Source organism: Balaenoptera borealis, assembly GCF_965194805.1.
Source record: "Balaenoptera borealis genome assembly, chromosome: 7".
In the NCBI taxonomy this organism is placed as follows: Eukaryota; Metazoa; Chordata; class Mammalia; order Artiodactyla; family Balaenopteridae; genus Balaenoptera; species Balaenoptera borealis.
Genome location: NC_138864.1, coordinates 99,200,952 through 99,219,349, shown reverse-complemented (window position 1 = coordinate 99,219,349; position 18,398 = coordinate 99,200,952). Strand labels below are relative to the sequence as shown.

Below are 18,398 nucleotides of genomic sequence, written 5' to 3'. Positions count from 1 at the left end.
TATTGTTCCTCTTCTATGAATCCCAGATATTATGTTTATTCCATGATTGGCACTTATTGAAAAATGAAATAATATTAGAATATAATACTTCTTCCTCAGTTTTCATTAAATTTTCAATAGTATACATGTTATAATACCAAGATGAGTGCGAGTTGAACATCTCACCCTTATGAAAAACAACAAAGTTTTCCAGAGCCTCTTCCATGCCTCATGGACCCCAAGGTAATATCAGAGATTTAAGGAGTCAGATAAAGTTAAAGCAGAGTAATTGGTAAATAATTTTATTTGGAGAGGGTTGTCATCCTAATTAGAGTCCCTACACCGCTTTCTATGAGAGAAGAAGGTAAGTTCTCAAATTCTAAACCAGGTGAAACTTATCAAAGGAGCAGGGAGTCACTCAAAGAGCTTGAGAAGTGTTCCTTGTCCTTGGAATACACCAAAGTTAGAAGCCTGACTCATTACTGTGAAAATCAAAGCAGACAGAAAACAGGGTACTTCTAAAGGACAAAGGAAGGGCTGACCACTTGCTTTTGAAGTAAAGCCAGAGAGTGAAGGCTGTTGCTCTGTTGCAATAGGTTTGTCAGGGCAAGGGGTGGATGAAAGCTTCCTGTGGATACAAGAGAGCAATCCCTGTGGGGTCAGCCATCACATGCCCTGTTCAATAGGGTCATGGTGGTGGTGAGGGGAGGGTAAGGAGAACTCAGCATAAGAGCCAGGAAATATAACACTCAATGTCCAGGGGCTATGGAAAGAGCCCACAAAGGCCACCCGAAGTAGATATTCTTCTGCCTGGGTTAAAGAAATTGTTGGAGAAAAAGCACCACAAGAAATTTTTGAAGAACACAGGGATGGCAAGTGAGAGTTTATTTGTCCCACAAGCCAGAACCATTTGAGGAGGCCGTTTTAAATATCTGCATGTTCTGGGAGCAGCAAAGTAGGCAGCCATACATTGTTGTATCTCCTAACATTACCAAACAGCACATCATCAAAACAACAATTTGTTTAGTGCCTGAAACAAATTATGCAACAAAATTGAAAGCAATTAGTATTCACGTATTACAAGAATTCTCCTAATTCTTAAATATAGTTTATTGTTATTGAAATGTTAAATTGTTAAAATGCGAAATATCCCAGGGTAAAACTTTACTATAATTTAATTATTTCTATGAATTTTATTTTTCTTTAATAAAAAACATCCTGTTTTTCATTCTTACATATACATCACTGTGTTTTCCCTGAATATTTGCTTTGAATAATTTCCAAGAAAGAGAGCTACTGTGTTACAGTAGAGCCACAGTAGTTTTTCATCTTTTTTTCTCTCAAACCTTTGCATAGTATCCAGAGATTAAAAGAACTTTTCCTAAATGTTATTCTGCTGATTTATAAAATAGTTCACCCTGTTAACATTATATTTAAAATTTTCAACACCATTAGAAATTGTTTATGATTTCTACATCATAAACACAGTTAACCTCAGTCTTTTCTTAGAAAATTTGTATCACCTATGGTATCTAAGATTTAAAGTTTGTTCACTAGTGATAATGAAATATCTCTTAACATTTTTCTTTTGCATTACCATTTTAAAAAATATGATACTTCCATATATCTGGTAACAGAATACAATTATTCCCAAAGTGTTCATAATATTTAGCTTTGAACAGATTATAAATCCCTGGAAACATTAAAAATTGCATTTTAAATTCTATAAAAAGATTGAAAATTCTATCTCCTAGCTGTGTAATAGATAAACTTACACATAACTCAATGAACACATTTTAAATTCTGAATAAGGCTTTGGCTTATGAATCACTTTAATAAAGTAGCATTAATGTAGTAAGCTTAAGACTATTTTTTCTGGCTTACATCACCAATAATTCAACAACCATATACATATTTATATTTTTATATTTTTTTGTTTTTCTTAGTCTATTCAATCGTGAATTTTCTAGTATTTCCTTGTTATTTTTAATGGCAAAAATGGAGGTATGGTCCTCAGGTCTCCTATCAAAAAAATCTGCCCTGAGTTGTGTAGCTGGCAGAGATCCTACTGCTGTTGTAGCTTTGGTAACCACCACAGCACTCATATTGAGTTATGTCCTCCCCAGACTTTCCAAATAATGAGTAAGAGTTAAGTACTATATCTGGGACATTCCTACCCAAACAGAACTCCTTTAATGGGCATTCCTTTCTCTAGGGTTCCCCATAGCCTGACTGAAACTTTCTCAGAGCAGCACCACAAACTAAGTCTCATTCTATTCAATTTTATTCTCTTCCACCTCTGCATTCACTAGTGTCATACTTGCATCATGGTTGCTTACTGAAAAATGATTACTTCTTAATGTCAGAAAAAATTTTTAGATATTTTGGCCCCATGCTTTGGTATTGATGTAAACAACTAAAACCCTAATACCTATTTATTTTTAGCTCTATTTGTTCCTCAAATTACTTCAAGTTGTAAAATCTCAATGTGATTGAAATTTCATGGGTATTATAATGTAAGCAGAGACTGTAATATTTGGTCATCGTGTCAATATGATGATTACAAATCAAACCTGTGCACTAAAGTAAACCTCTACTATATAGCCTTGATATATGTATAGATGTTTGTGTGAGTGTGTGTATGCATGCACATGTACACAAAGTATGGCCTTTGTATATAGACGAATGTGCTTGATACAAAATTTTAATATCCACTTCACAAATATTATACAAATTAAACAAATGAGATGTGAAAACCTTTATCTTTATTCTGGCTGTGCCATCTATGCAATCTTTGATAGTGTTATTAAGAAAAAGTGATACTTTAAAGTCATGTTATACAGATGGCCAATAGGCACATGAAAAGATGCTCAACATTGCTAATTATTAGAGAAATGCAAATCAAAACTACAATGAGGTACCACTTCACACTGGTTAGAGTGGCCATTATTAAAATGTCTACAAGTAACAAATGCTGGAGAGGGTGTGGAGTAAAGGAAACCTTCCTATACTGTTGGGGGGAATATAAATTGGTGCAGCCACTATGGAGAACAGTATGAAGGTGCCTTAAAAAACTAAAAACAGAGTTACCATATGATCCAGCAATCCCACTCATGGGCATATATCTAAAGAAAACTATAATTTGAAAAGATACATGTACCCCAATGTTCAAAACAGCACTATTTTACAATAGCCAAGATATGGAAGCATCCTAAATGTCCATAGACAGATGAATGGATAAAGAAGATGTGGTATATACACACAATGGAACACTACTCTGCCATAAAAAAGAATGAAATAATGCCATTTGCGACATGGATGAACCTAGAGGTTATCACACTACGTGAAGTAAGTCAGAAAGAGAAAGACAAATACCGTATGATGTCACTTATATGTGGAATCTAAAATATGACACAAAGGAACTTATATACGAAACAGAAACAGACTCACAGACATAGAAAACAAACTTATGGTTACCAAAGGGGAAAGAGGGTAGGGGAGGGATAAATTAGGAGTTTGGAATTAGAAGATACAAGCTACTATATATAAAATAGATAAACAACAAGGTCCTACTGTGTAGCACAGGGAACTATATTCAATATCCTGTAATAATCCATAATGGAAAAGAATATGAAAAAGAGTATGTATATATATGTAATATATGTGTATAACTTAATCACCTTGCTATGCACCAGAAACTAACACAACAATGTAAATCAACTATACGTCAATAAAAAAATAAAGTCATGTTAATGGAAAAAGTTGATGCCTGGTTTCACTGAAAAAGAAACATTTTATTTTATATCCACATGATTTTACCTATAGGTTCAGTATTACCATTAAAATCAACAATTTTAATGTTAACATTCCTATATCTATTATATTTTATTTAACACTGTTTAAATTGGTAATAGCAAAATCTGGGTTAGGAGCATGAACTTTGAGATAAATCCTCCAGTATTCCAGCTTCCAAAATAAGCACAATGTCATGCCAGAAATATTTGAGGACACTTGTTCACTGAAAAATAACTACAGGACAATGAAACAAAAGCTCTTGACTAGATTGACTCAGTTACACACTCTCACACATATACTATGACCTAGCAGAAGATCAGAGTTAAAAATCAATCAAATAAGAAAACAAACAAACAAAAACAAATATCATAGATAAAATCAATGAAACCCAAACTTAGTTCTTTGAGAAGATTAGAAACATTAAACTGATTAAGGAAAACAGAGAGAAGACACAAATTGCAATATCAGGAATTAAAAGGTAGCGAGGACTTCTACAGCTCCTACTGATATTAAAAGAAAAATAAAGAAATATGGCACCACAAAACATGGAATACTTAGACATACATTTAACAAAATATGTGTAATATCAGTATGAAAAAATGTATAAACCACTGATGAAAAGAATCAAAGAAAAACCTACATAAATGAAGAGATACATCCTTCCTGTGGATAAAATTCTCAACAAAAATGCCAGTTTTCCCCAAATGAATTCATCAATTTCACTCAGTCCCAATCAAAATCCCAGAGGCTTTTTTTTTTCTTTGTACAATGCAAATTGATTCTAAATTTTATATAGAAAGGGAGAAGAACTAAATTTGTCAATGTAATTTTGAAATAGAAGAAAACATTTAGAGGATTCTCATTATTTAATTTCAACGCTTGCCAGAAGCTACCATAAACAAGATAATGGGATATTGACAAAAGGAAGAGCACAACAATCAATGGAAGAGAAATTACAGCCCACAAAGATACCCTTACATATACTGTCCATTGATTTTCAGAGAATTTGTGAAATAAATTGCATGGAGAAAATACTGCCTTTTCCAGAAATTCTGCTGGAACATCTTGACAACATATTAAAAAAAGCGATATATGGCAAATTCCTCACATCACACACAAAAAAACACAAAATGGATTCTAAACCGAAGTTTGAACATAAAACTATACATCTTTTCTAAGAAAATATAGAAAAAAATTTGACCTTGGCTAAGGCAAAGATTTCTTAGAAAGAGCTCAAAAAGCAAAAATCACTCAATCAAAACAGCAAAAGGAAAAACAAATTTTAAAAAATGAGAATAGTTTAAGGGACCTCTGGGACAACATCAAGCATACTAACATTTGCATTATAGGGGTCCCAGAAGGAGAAGAAAGAGAGAAAGAAGTAGAAAATGTATTTGATGAAATTATAGCTGAAAAATTCCTAAACATGAAGGAAACAGATATTCAGTACAGGAAGCACAGAGAATTTGAAACAAGAGAGCCACACCAAGACATATTATAATTTAAAATGGCATAAGTTAAAGAGAGGATTCTAAATGCATCAAAGAAGTCACATACAAGGGAACCCCAATAAGGCTATGAGCTGATTTTTCAGCAGAAACTTTTCAGGCCAGAAGGGAGTGGAATGATATATTTAACGTGGTGAAAGGAAAAAACATACGGCCTAGGATACTCTACCCTGGAAGGTTATCATTCAGAATTGAAGTAGAGAGCTTCTTAGACAAGCAACAACTAAGAGTTCATCAATACTAAACTATACTTACAAGAAGTGTTATAGGGTCTTCTTTAAATGAAAGAGAAAAGGCTACAACAAGAAATAGGAAATTATAGGAAGGAAAAATCCTACTGGTAAAGGCAAATATATAGTAAAGGCTGTGAATTAACCATTTAAATAATCTCATATAAAGGTTAAAAGACAAAGATTGTAAGATCAACTATAACTAAAATAAATAGTTAAGTGATAGACATGAAGATGTAAAATATGACATCACAAACACAAAATATGAGGGAAAAGTAAAAAAATGTAGAGCTTATAGAATGTGTTTGAACTTAAATGACTATCGGTTTTAAACAAGTAGATATAGTTATAGGTCAACATATATGAACTTCATGGTTACCACAAATCAAAAACCTACAATAGATACACAAAAATTAGAGAGAAAGGAATACAAACATAAAACTAAAGAAAATCATCAAATCGCAAGGGAAAAGACTAAAAGAAGAGAAAATAACAGAGAAGAACTGTAAAGACAACTAGAAGACAATAGTTACATAGTTATCATAATCACATTAAATATCAATGGAATAATGCTCTAATCAAAAGACACAGAGTGGCTGATTGGATTAAAAAAAAGACCTATCTATATGCTGCCTACAGTAGAATAACTTCATAGCTAAAGACACACAGACTAAAAGTGAAGGATGGAAAAAGATATTCCACACAAATGGAAACAGAAAGAAAGCTGGAGTAGGAATACTCATATCAGATAAAGTAGACTTTAAAACAAAGTCTATTATAAAGGACAAAGAAGGGCATTATATAATGATAAAGGGATTAATACAAGAAGGGGATATAATGTTTGTAAACATATATGTACCTAATATAGGAGCACTTAAATATATAAAGCAAATATTAACAGACATAAAGGGAAAAATTGATAATAATACAAACATAGTAGGGAAATTTTACACCCCACTTACATCAATGAACAGATCATCCAGACAGAAAATCAGTAAGGAAAGATTGGCCTTAAATGACACATTTGAGCAGCTGGACTTAATAGGTATCTACAGGACATTCCATCCTATAGCACAGCTGTCCCCAAACTTTTTGGCAACAGGGACCGTTTTCGTGGAAGACAATTTTTTCCATGGATGGGGGGGTGGGGGGAGATGGTCAGGTGGTAATGCAAGCAATGGGAGTGATGTGAGTGGCAGATGAAGCTTTGCTTGCTTGCCCACTGCTCACCTCCTGCTGTGCGCCCTGGTTCTTAACAGGCCATGGACTGGTACTGATCCATGGCCCGGGGGTCGGGGACCCCTGCTATAGCAGAATACACATTCTTTTCCTTTTTCAAGTGCCCATGGAACATTTTCCAGGATAGATCACATGCTAGATCACAAAGCAAGTCTCAATAAATTTAAGAGGATGGAAATTATATCAAGCATCTTTACCGACCACAACAGTGCAGAAATCAATTACAGGAAGAAAAATGAAAAAAATATAAACACATAGAGACTATAAAACAAGCTACTAAAAAATCAATGGGTTAACAAAGAAATCAGAAAATACCTTGTGACAAATGAAAATAAAAACACAACTCTCCAAAATCTATGGAAGGCAGCAAAGGCAGTTCTATGAAGGAAGTTTATAGTGATACAGATCTACCTCAGGAAGCAAGAAAAATCTCAAATAAACAACCTAGCCTACCATCTAAAGGAATTAGAAAAAGAATAAAAAGCCCAAAGTCAGCAGAAGGAAGGAAATAATAAAGATTAGAGAGGAGACAAATAACATAGAGACCAGAAAAACAATAGGAAAAAAAAATCAGTGAAACCAAGGGCTGATTTTTTGAAAATATAAACTAAATTTATATGCTTTTAGCCAGGTTCATTAAGAAAAATAAGAGAGTGGACCCAAATAAACAAAATAAGAAATGAAAGAGGAGAAATTACAACTGACATCAAAGAAACACAATAAGAGAATACTATGAACACGTATATGCAAACAAATTGGACAGCCTTAGAAGAACTTGATAAATTCCTAGAAATATACTATTTTCCAAGACTGAATCAGGATGAAATATATAATCTGAACAGACCAATTATTAGTATTGAAATCAAATCAATAAATCGAAAAGCTACCAACAAACAGAAGTCAAGGATTGGATGGCTTCACAGGGGAATTGTACCAAGCACATAAAGAAGAGTTAATACCTATCCTTCCCAAACTATTGCAAAAAACTGAAGAGGAGAGAAAAAAGAAATAATTGTGTTATATTAAAAATCATAATGTCTTGCTCTTAGTGGCATATAAAATAGTGGTGAATCATAGATTCAGTGAAATACTACCTTCAAAGTAAATGTCACAGTAAAGGACAGCCACATACTTAAAAACATGATGTAATGTTATGAATTTTGCAATTAGAATATGCTTAATTTATTAAGTAGTAACTGCTTAGTTTATATGCAAAGCTACTCTTGATATGTCTGATCCTGTATACTTTTAGTGCTGTACTCAAATCATATCAAAAGGGGCAATTTATTTCAAGTGTATTTCATATAGTTAGTATTGTTTTATATAATCTGCTTACCCAAGTAAAATCATTTGTCTCTTTATATTACTCAGAAGTCTCTATTAATAGGCCACAGACTTAAATAGGTGAATTAGAACACAAAATATTTATTTTATATGGGAGTGATACTTCAAATGTGTGTGAGGGGAGACTGGAGTCTAGAAATTCTTTATTTTGCTTCTGATCCAGAAGTCCATTTGAGCTTGGCTAGACAAAACATCTACTTCAATTAAATTTTAATTGAACCCTGTTTACCCTGCAAACAGTAAAACATTTGATTCTACGGAGTTTTATTCTTTCTATGTTGTTCATTATCCTGGCCCAGTGTCCACAGAAAGTGAAATCATCCCTAGGCTACTTCTGCTTCTTCCTCGGAAAAAATAAGAGGACTACTGGAGTTGTAAATGTTGGGGCAGGGAAAATGAACACGGGTAAGCAGTCTTAGGTGCAAACTGGTGTTGGCACTACATGTGGTAAAGCACCTGTTTTGACATGAGGAAGAATATTAAAAAGGCCCTCCTTTTTCAACTATTTTCAGATTGTTGCCTAGGAAATCGTGACTGATTTGAATCTGACTGATTTCAATCTCCCTGCAGGAACCTGAATCTGACATTAGGAACTCAAAACAGTAGGAAATTGGTCCTGCTTTACAGTCAATTTTAGGAATCATTAACTACATAAAGTTCAAATGCACCTAGAAGGTGAGATTTCATTGTTCAAAAATGGAGTCTGATGGTCAATAATTATCTAAGGCTGATAAGTTGGTATACTGTGTTGGATAAACACATTAATAGAAAAAGGTTTCAAGTCTAAGAGGCAATCCCAGATGTCATTCAAAAGTAGCACTCTATGAATTAGGGTGTCTTTCTCAAAAGTCTAAATTGTCTACAAGGCTTCCTGTTATAGGTAAATGTTTTCTTAGATCATTGCTTATAGCAAGGACAATCACTGCTTTGAGAGCATCCATACGTAAGACAATGTTTGGAATATGTGTTTACTCTTGTATAACTCCAGAAGATACCAGTGACTTCTTCCACTCTCCCATCCTGTAGAATGTCTCGCTGCTTATGACTGGGTTTCTGGGTATCTTTCCTACACCCAAGCTGAAGGTATAGCCCTGTTCCTGTCCTTCATCAACTTTATTTTATGCAAAAATCCTAGAATGACTCAGGTGTCTGTCATTCCCATTGGCTTCCTTTTCACTTCAGAAGCATATACCTCCTTGTCTCCTAGCATCCAACATCCTTCCCATTCCTGCTGTGTTCTCAGTGCTAGCTTAGCATTGAGCCAGATTCAACAAATAATTTCTCGAATATGATCTCATCATTTTGGTTTCTTCTCAGAGACTAATATTTATGTTCTGTCATTGTTTCAGCTACCACTGCACTTGAGGATTTTTTTTCTTTTTTTGCATTCTGTGTTGCTTATATTGTATGGAAAAGTTAATTTCAAATCGACATTAAACTAAGCTGAATACAAAGTCTTAGTAAAGGAGGCCCCGGTGGTCTCATTTACAAAAACATGGCCACTGATCTTTGCACCTAAAATTTCAGGAAGGGAACTTCAAACAGCTTCATGTTTGCATGCTTCAGCGCGAGACCATAGGAAAAGACTCTGACATCCACCGTCAGATGTTCTTCAGTCACTTTAGTATCAAATCTCTTCAAGAGATCATTCTTTAGCAAAAAATTACTTCCACAAATTCTCTATCCTCTGGCTTTGGCTTAGGTTTTACATTTTCAGCATCATCTCCATTAACAGTTATTGCCACAGTGTATGTGGTACTGTTGACAAACTTGGATCCATACTTACAGCTAAAGAACATTCAGTAACGTCACCTTCATTGCCAGTTTCTTCCTCAAGCTCCCAAAGAGCAGCTGCTTCTGGGCTTTCATTACTGACTGTGAGACCTGTGGGGAATTCTAGGCTGTAGCTCCCCATTGGCGGTCAGAACTGTTTCACTGGAATGATACATTCATAATAAAGAGTTCTTTGCAGCACTGGGATAACTACCACACCATCAGCTGACTATCCTTCCCAGTTATGTGTTTCAAAGTTTCCCAAGTTCTAGTTTTACCAGTAGGATCCATGTACATTGTTTCTTCAAGCTCGACTGATTTTCCTTTTGAAATTAACTCCTTTGAAATAATAGACTGGTATTTTGAGAAAAATTTGATAGTTCTTGGTTTTCCATAGCTAATCTAATTAGTCTTTTCAGTCCTCAGGCAAGAAGTTCATGTCCAAGGTGTGGGATGAAGAGAAGAGTATTCCTTTGGGAAGGGATTGAAAAAAGAAAGGGCCATTCTGAGGTCGCAGTCTCGGGAAATGCCAGTGGTACCCAGCCCTGATGAAGATGCTAGTGACTTCTTCCATTCTCTCAACTTGTAGAATGCCTCTCTGCTTATGATTGCATTTCTGGGTACCTTTCTGGAACTGTAAGATAATAATTTGTATTGTTTTAAGTCACCGAGTTTGTGGTTGTTGGTCAGAGTAACAACAGAAAACAAATACAGATGGGAAAGGACATTCTAAGAAGAGGAATCTGAAAAATGCATAGACTTGAGGCATAACCTATTCAGAGAATGACAGGAGGTTTGGAGTGTTTTGAGTCCACAGTCTGGTAGAAGAAAGGCTGGGAAAGAGAGTCATATCAATTGAGACAGGTAATGTTACTGAAAGCCAGACAAAGGTCTTCTGTATTTTTAAAGCAGGTTTCTATAATATTTTATAAAACAATCCGGGAGGTAATGAGCTGGAAATACCAGAGGTATAAGACCAAGAGGATTTTTATATTGCATATGATTTTAATATATATTCTAGCCATATTAGCCCTTCACAAATGCTTAAATTAGATAAGTGAAAGAGGATAGGTTTAGTTAAGTCTAGTAAAGCTCTCTAACATGCTTTTTTCTTTACTCATAATGATTCTTCATGTCCATTTCTTTCACATAAGAATGAGCATGAGAAATCATTATAATAAAAGCAGCAGTGTACTGTAATTTCTCCTAGGGAGCTTACCATACGGTACTTGTCTCTATTATTTAATTTAACTTGATCTGCTAAAAATCAGGCTTGTAAGGGCTCATATGTCATACTCATTAAAGTGTCATATTCTTTAAAGAATCTAATCCCAAGGAGACATACATTCCTTTGATATGAAACATTTTTATGCTCTAACACTAAGAAGTAAAAACTCAACAAATGCACAAGGAACTAAATTAAATGCATTTAAAAGTAGTATTACAGATCATTTTTGCCTTGAATGGTCTTTGCTTTAATAATTCATTTGTCTGGGAAAAATGCAACTGATTTTAGATGAATGCAATTAGATATTTAATTTTCCTACCTATAATTATAAACAACTAAAAAGTAACTCTCAATCCCAAAGAATATGAAAGTAAAGAGTATAGATGCTCGTCAACACTAATAATAAAATGCAAATTAACACAATCGAGATATTATTTTATTCTGACTAAAAAGTTAAAATTTTTAAAAGTCTCTAATTTAAGAAATAGTGCAGTGAAATTAGTATACATATTCCTTACAAGAAGGATTTACAACCTGTACAGCATTTTTGTAAAACAAAATGCAATTATGCAACAAGATTCATAAGATGTTCCTTCTAATTGATACAGTTATTAACTTATTCATGTAATATTAATAATTCAATAAATTATCATTATTCTTTTTTCCACTTTTGAAGAAATAATCAATAGAAATAAAAAATATACTATCACAAAGATGTCACTCTATAGTAAATATTAAATAAAATTTAAACATTAGAAATAATCTAACAAAGTGTTAAATCATCATACACCAACACTATATGAGATATTATGCATACATTAAACATAATTAACAGGAACATATAGAAAAATAAAAGTGCTTTAGTGTAGGTAAATTGAAAATATCAGAATACTATGAACACTATGATAAAAAAACTGGGTTTATATGTAGATTCTGGTATGCCAAAATGAAACGGAATCAATGTGGTTGAATTGTTTTATATTTTCTTTTACATTTTTAGGAAGAAGATTTTTTTTAAGTTATGAAATTTTATTTACAACTAAAGGAGTAAATATCTTTACAGACATGGGAAATTCAGATTTATCTTAAAAATTCTGGTTTGAAAGATGCAGAAAATTGAGACAAAAGTTGCATCTTTAATTATCTAAATATTTAAATTTTTTTTTTTTTTTAGGTTTAGCGTTCAATGTAGGAGTAGCTATATTGAAACCATATCCTGAAATGTTTTCACATAAAATAAAAGACTACTCCTGCTTTTAGGTGTAGCATTATCCTAGTCCTATAACCTGCTTCATGACTTCCAGAGATTTCTTCTTCCTTCCGTTAATCTTGTGTATTTAATTCATACTGCTGAAGTCTATGAGATATCCCCTGGAGAGATATAAGTATCCCTAGAGTAGCCAACATGGTGGTTGGGGACACAGAGAAATGTGTGTTATCTGAAAATATTTAATCTGCATCTAGCTACTCTAGTTCTTTAAAGATTTGGTCTTCATAATTTCTCTTCTTATATGGTTTCTATGTTGCTAATTCCATTTTCTATTCTTAATGACCTGGCTAGAACATTTAGAATATGCTAAAAATATTGTATGGAAAAGAGTCACAATTATGTTATTCCTGGTTTTGATATTCATGACGAGTGCTTTACTTTTATTATGATGTGTGCAATCAAATTTTGGTAAAGATTTTTACCATATTTGGGCATTTTTCTTATAGTCCAATTTTACTTAAATTTTTATTTGAAATATTTGTTCAAATTCATCAAATTTTTTTCATGCACTTAACTTTGTGTTTATAACATATCTGATTAGTTTGTATAAATTAGGTCACTGGAATAAAAAAAAATGTGCATTTTTGGAATAAACCTTAGTTGATCATGGTGAATTATTTTATCTAAACATTATTGACTTCAGTTTGCTATTACTTTAATCATTCTTTGTATTTAAATTTATAACTAAAACTTCTCTGTACATTTTAGGTATGATGTTTGTCAAGCTGTGATGTTACTCTAATAATGGCTTGATAATTTTTTGTGAGCTATAAACATTTCTATAGCATTGAATATTTCTGTTCTATGAAACTTAATTAAAACTTCCCCCAAATCACATGGGCCTGGTACATTATTTACTAATGGATATTTTCAGAAGTTTCTCTTATAGGGAATATGGTTATTATTGTATGTCTAGGTGTTCTACATCTTTTTGCATCAACTTTAGTCATTTATTGAACTTTATCCATTTTCTCTAAATTTCCAAGTGTTAACTATGATTTTTTTAGTCTTTGTTCTGTTGTGATTACATATTCTTTCTCCTCTCAGCCTATTTTGGTTTAATTACTTTTTCTTTACTCACTTACTAGTTATTTGTCTATTTTATTTATCTATAGATAACACTACTTTAATTTGGCTTTAAGCCTTTTTTTTAAGTTCCATTAAGTTTACTATTTAGCTTAAATCATTGCATCCTCCTAGTCTTATATTTCATATTATTAAGCTTAATTTGTTTGCCTCTTTTTTTAATAAGAAAAAATAAACTTAGATTCACTTACATTCCATGGATTATGTAAGAAACTTCATTCTTTCTTTAATTTCTAGAATTTTGCTCATTTCAAGTTTACTTTCTTCCTTGACCCAGGTGTTCATTAAAAGACTGCTCCTTCTCAGGGTCTGCATACTCAACCCCTCCTCTCCTTCAAGTCTTTTCTCAATTGTCACTTCCTAGTGAAGCTTTCCCTGACCACATATCCCTTCCACCCTGTATTTCATAACCTTTTCTCTGCTTTTTCTCCATAACACTTATCATTAGTCAAAATATTATATATTTTAATTATTTTTAATGGTCTATTTTCCCCTACTAACAAACTAAGCTTCAAGAGGGCAGATGTATTTCCTAAGTATTTTCTTGCGCTATCCCTAGATTGCAAAACACTTCCTTGCTCAAAGTAAACACATAAAATACATTTCTGAGTTAAAGAGTGAATTAATGAATTTTCAGATGGCAAAGGGTTTTTGTTTATTTGCATGCTGTTGATCTTCTTACTTCCCAATTACTGCTAAATGGAACTCGATATTTGAATCATCACTGCTGACTGTGAGAATATGCAGAAGAGACCATGTAGAACTCAGTTCTCAAGTCTTTGAGAAAAGTTTGTAGCATGGGATGCTATTATTTGTAATGTTTTGAGAAAGTGGGGGTGAAACTGGATGCAAACTCAGTGACTTGGAAACAATTTTGACTCTATAATGGAGCCCACGCTGAAGACTTCATGTCCCGTGACTTGCCAGATCAATAAGTTAGGAGACAGTCTATCATTACCTACTTGCACACAGTACTGGAATAATCAATTTATTTCATTGACTCCACCAATACATAAGAAGGTTTGCAGTGCTGGGGTAAGGAACATCCATCTCTGCTTAACCTTGAGAATGGAGGCCACCTCAGTACTCTTCATAAGAGATGCCCCCAACCTGTCAAAGTATTGTGGCAAACCTCCTGTTTTTCACTGTGTATCTTTTTCCCTCTGCCAATCAATCTACCCCTGCTAAATGAACACTCATATACTGACTTTCTTGTGTGTTAAGCAATCTTACATGCTTTTGCTAGCTGCTTAAGGAGTCAGAATAGTTTAAAAGAAAGCCATTAGCAAATATTTTCTCCCATTCTGAGGGTTGTCTTTTCATCTTGCTCAGTGCTTTGTGACGACCTAGAGGGGTGGGATAGGGAGGTGGGAGAGAGGCTCAAGAGGGAGGGGATATGGGGATATATGTATACATATGTCTGATTCACTTTGTTGTGCAGCAGAAACTAACACAACATTGTGAAGCAATTATACTCCAATAAAGTTGTATTTAAAAAAAAAGCCAGAAGAACATGTAATTGCTGCGTTGATAAAACTAATAGAATAAATAGAAAATAACCTTGTTTATAGAGCTTAAAAATGTCAATTTCTTAATTTTAAAAACATAATTTTGTCATAGAAGACAAGACTTGCAAAGGCAAATAGAGATAATATTCCACAGAAATAATAAAATATGCAATACAATAAAACTAACCAATAAAATCATATAAGACAAAGAAAAAAGTTTCTCAAAGTTCAAATATAATAAAAAGAAAAAGATGGTATGGAAGAAGGAAGACAGAGAGACACACACAGAGAAAGAGAGGGAGACAGAAGAGATTGAAAGAGAGAGAGAATGAATTAGGACAGAATCATAACAGTAAGAAAAATGATTCCATCATTTGCAATATATTTAACTGCTTGCTCAATCTTAGAATGCACAAAAACGTTTCAGAATTATTGAAACGATTTCTACCAAAAAATCCTACTAACTATAGTTTAGTACTTGCTGAAAATGTTGTTTGTGTTTAACTTGAGGGCACAAATTCCAAATACAGTGCTCAAGGTTTACTTGGGTTAGTTCTTTCTCCCACTTCAGGGTGAGGGTGGTTAAGTCACTGATGTAAATTCAGTTTGGTCCATCTGTTTCTGTTTGAATTCCATTTTATGGTACCTTTACCAGAATTGTTCACTATTTTTATTCCCCTCTCTCTCTCCACCCTCCCCACCTAAAGTGTCGGCATAGTTCGAATAATCAGACCCATACCATAATGTACATACATAGAACTGACACAACATGACCTCCTTTCATTCCTTCTATTCTTTCCACTATGTTCCCATTCATCTCCCTAGAGGTAACCAATCCTCTGGAACTCTGGTTTAGTACTCCTATTTTTCTTTTTAGAGAGGAGACACAACTATTTTCTTACCCCTCCCTTTATTTTTTTAACAAAACATTTTCTAGATCTTTTCTGATACATTTTCTGCTTAAAATATGTCACATATAAATATGCTATATTAGCTCAAAAAAGATGTTTCTTATCATTTTTACAGCTGCACAGTACACCATATGTCTACACACATATATCACTAATAAAACGAATTGCCTATGTTTGGACATTGATCTAATTTCCCGCAGCTTTTAAATTACAAATAATGCTGCAACGTAATAAGGGTATATTTTCTGGTTAAATTTGTGGAAGTGAGGTTACTGGGTCAAAAGGTAACATGTAGATTTGTTGGCTATTACCTGATTCTCTCCCTTAGGCTTGTGCAAATTGGCATCCCTCAGCAATTTATGGGAGTGTCTTTTTCTACACAGCCCCACCACAGAGTAAACTGTAATCTCTCTCTCTCTCTCTCTCTCATCATCTATCCATCCATATAATCTATCTAAAGTTTGCCAGTCTTCTAAGTGAAAAATATTATCACAATTTATTTATATACTTTTCCCTTATTAGAAGTGAAGTTGAAAAACTTTTCATATATTTGAGTCACACTAATGACTAAGAGTGGCTCACTGTGCCTAAACTGTTTGCACAAACAATGTGGTTTGCACTGAACTCCCTTCTTTCCTTCTAGGTGTTTGGAGTTTTGATACATTCCTGGCAGAGGGTGCCCGTGTAACCAGCCCTCACAGAAATCCTGGACATTAGGTCGCAATGAGCTTCTCTGGTAGATATTTCACATGTATTGTCAAGATTTGTTGCTGAGGGAATTAAGGATAGCTTGTGTGACTCTACTAGGAAAGGACACTTGGAAACTTGCACCTGGTTTCATCTGAAGTTTGCCCCATTTGTCTTTTCCCTTTGCTGGTTTTGCTTTCTATCTTCTCACTGTAATAAATCATAACCATGAATATGACTACATGTTGAGTTCTGGGGATACTCCTAGCAAATCATCCAACCAGGGGTTGCTCTTGACGATCTGACGCATATGGTGATTTATATTGATGGACTTCCTAATGTTGTATCAACATTGTAATCCTAGAATAAATTCCACTTGATCATGGCATATCAGTTTCTTAATGAGGTATTGCATTCTGTTTGCTAATAACTGTATGACTTTTGAATCAATACTAGTAAGTGATATTTGTATGTAATTTTCATTTTTAACTGTCTTTATCAGGTTTAGGTATAACTGCTATATTTACTTCACAAAAAGTATTAAAAGTTTTTCTTTATTTTCTATGAGCTGGAAAAGTTTGAAAAGCAAACTTTTGGGATGATCTAACCTCTGCTATTTTGATATTTCCTTTGAAGTCATCTGAGCTGGATGATTTCTCTTAAGAAAGTTTCTTGATAAATTTCTCTATTGTTATATGGAAATTATCCTATTTAGGCTTTTGATCTATACTAGGGTGAATTTTGGCAAATCATATTTCTCTAGGAAATTACCATTTCATTTTTCAATTATATGCAGAGAGACCTTAAGATTTTTTAAAAAAATGTATTCCATTTTAATGACTAATTCTCCTCTGTCCTTTCTTATTTTTATTATTTATGCTTTCTTTTTTCCCTTAAGTTATCTAGTGATTGGCCTTTTTATGTGAATTTTACCAAAAAACATCATTTTCAGTTAGTAATTATATATTAGCTGTTTCCCAGTCTCTATTTTGATTTTTGCTTTTGTCTTCATTCTTTACTGTTTTCTTCTTTCTTTTGTTTCACTTGCTTTTCTCTTTCCATCTTTTTTGAGCTGGGAATTTCATTCATTTACATTTTTAATTTTTTTGACAAAAAAGTTTTATGGCAATAAAATTTTGTCTGGTCACTTCCTTAAAATTTCTGTATATTCTGACATAGAATACCTCCATTATCGTTAATTTTTAGAAAAATCATTAATTTGAGATTGTGTTTTACCTTTCATCCAAGAGTTTAAAACAGAAATTGAAAGGTTATAGGAATGATGGAGATAAACATTACATACAATTATAATATATTACAAATATCAAATAGCCCACTTGTTTAAAATCTCTAGATTAACCATAAATAGCTGCAATAGTTGTACAGTATAACAGCTGTAAATAGCCTTAACTTTTCACTAGAAAACATCATAAAACTGAATATGAAACAGACAGAGCGTCTTGACTTTCCTATTTCTATCAGATGGAGGCCAAAGAACTTCAGTAGTTCAGGCTCTGCTGAGACAAATTAGAAAAGAAACATAAAATAGAGTTATTTGCATAGAGTACATTGCCCAGGGATGCAACAAATTGGTCTTTCTAAAAATGATATGTCAATGGAGACAGTTAAGAGCTTGTTAGCGATTCCTATAGGTCTCAAGGGGTTCAAACCAGAAACAGAACAGAACATTGTTCAGTATATTTTCACAGCGATTCAAAAGTTTTTGCAAAACTCACTCTGGAAATCTTCAGGGAAAATCATACTTCGCTACTGTTTTCTGGCAACTTTCTATATTCTCAGAATAACCCTCACAGCCATTTTGGGTTGGTCCTAATGGCCC

At 33.4% G+C, this 18,398-nt stretch overlaps 1 pseudogene across 1 annotated transcript in view; it reads right to left on the bottom strand.

Annotated features, from left to right (window-relative positions):
- Window positions 1–1,072: 1,072 nt before the first annotated feature.
- The window catches only part of LOC309632502 (ADP-sugar pyrophosphatase pseudogene), a 42,168-nt pseudogene continuing 24,842 nt past the window's right edge, over window positions 1,073–18,398 (bottom strand). Inside the window, exon 1 of the transcript in view lies at window positions 1,073–18,398. This exon is cut by the window's right edge and continues 24,842 nt beyond it. The product of the transcript in view is annotated as an ADP-sugar pyrophosphatase pseudogene (transcript).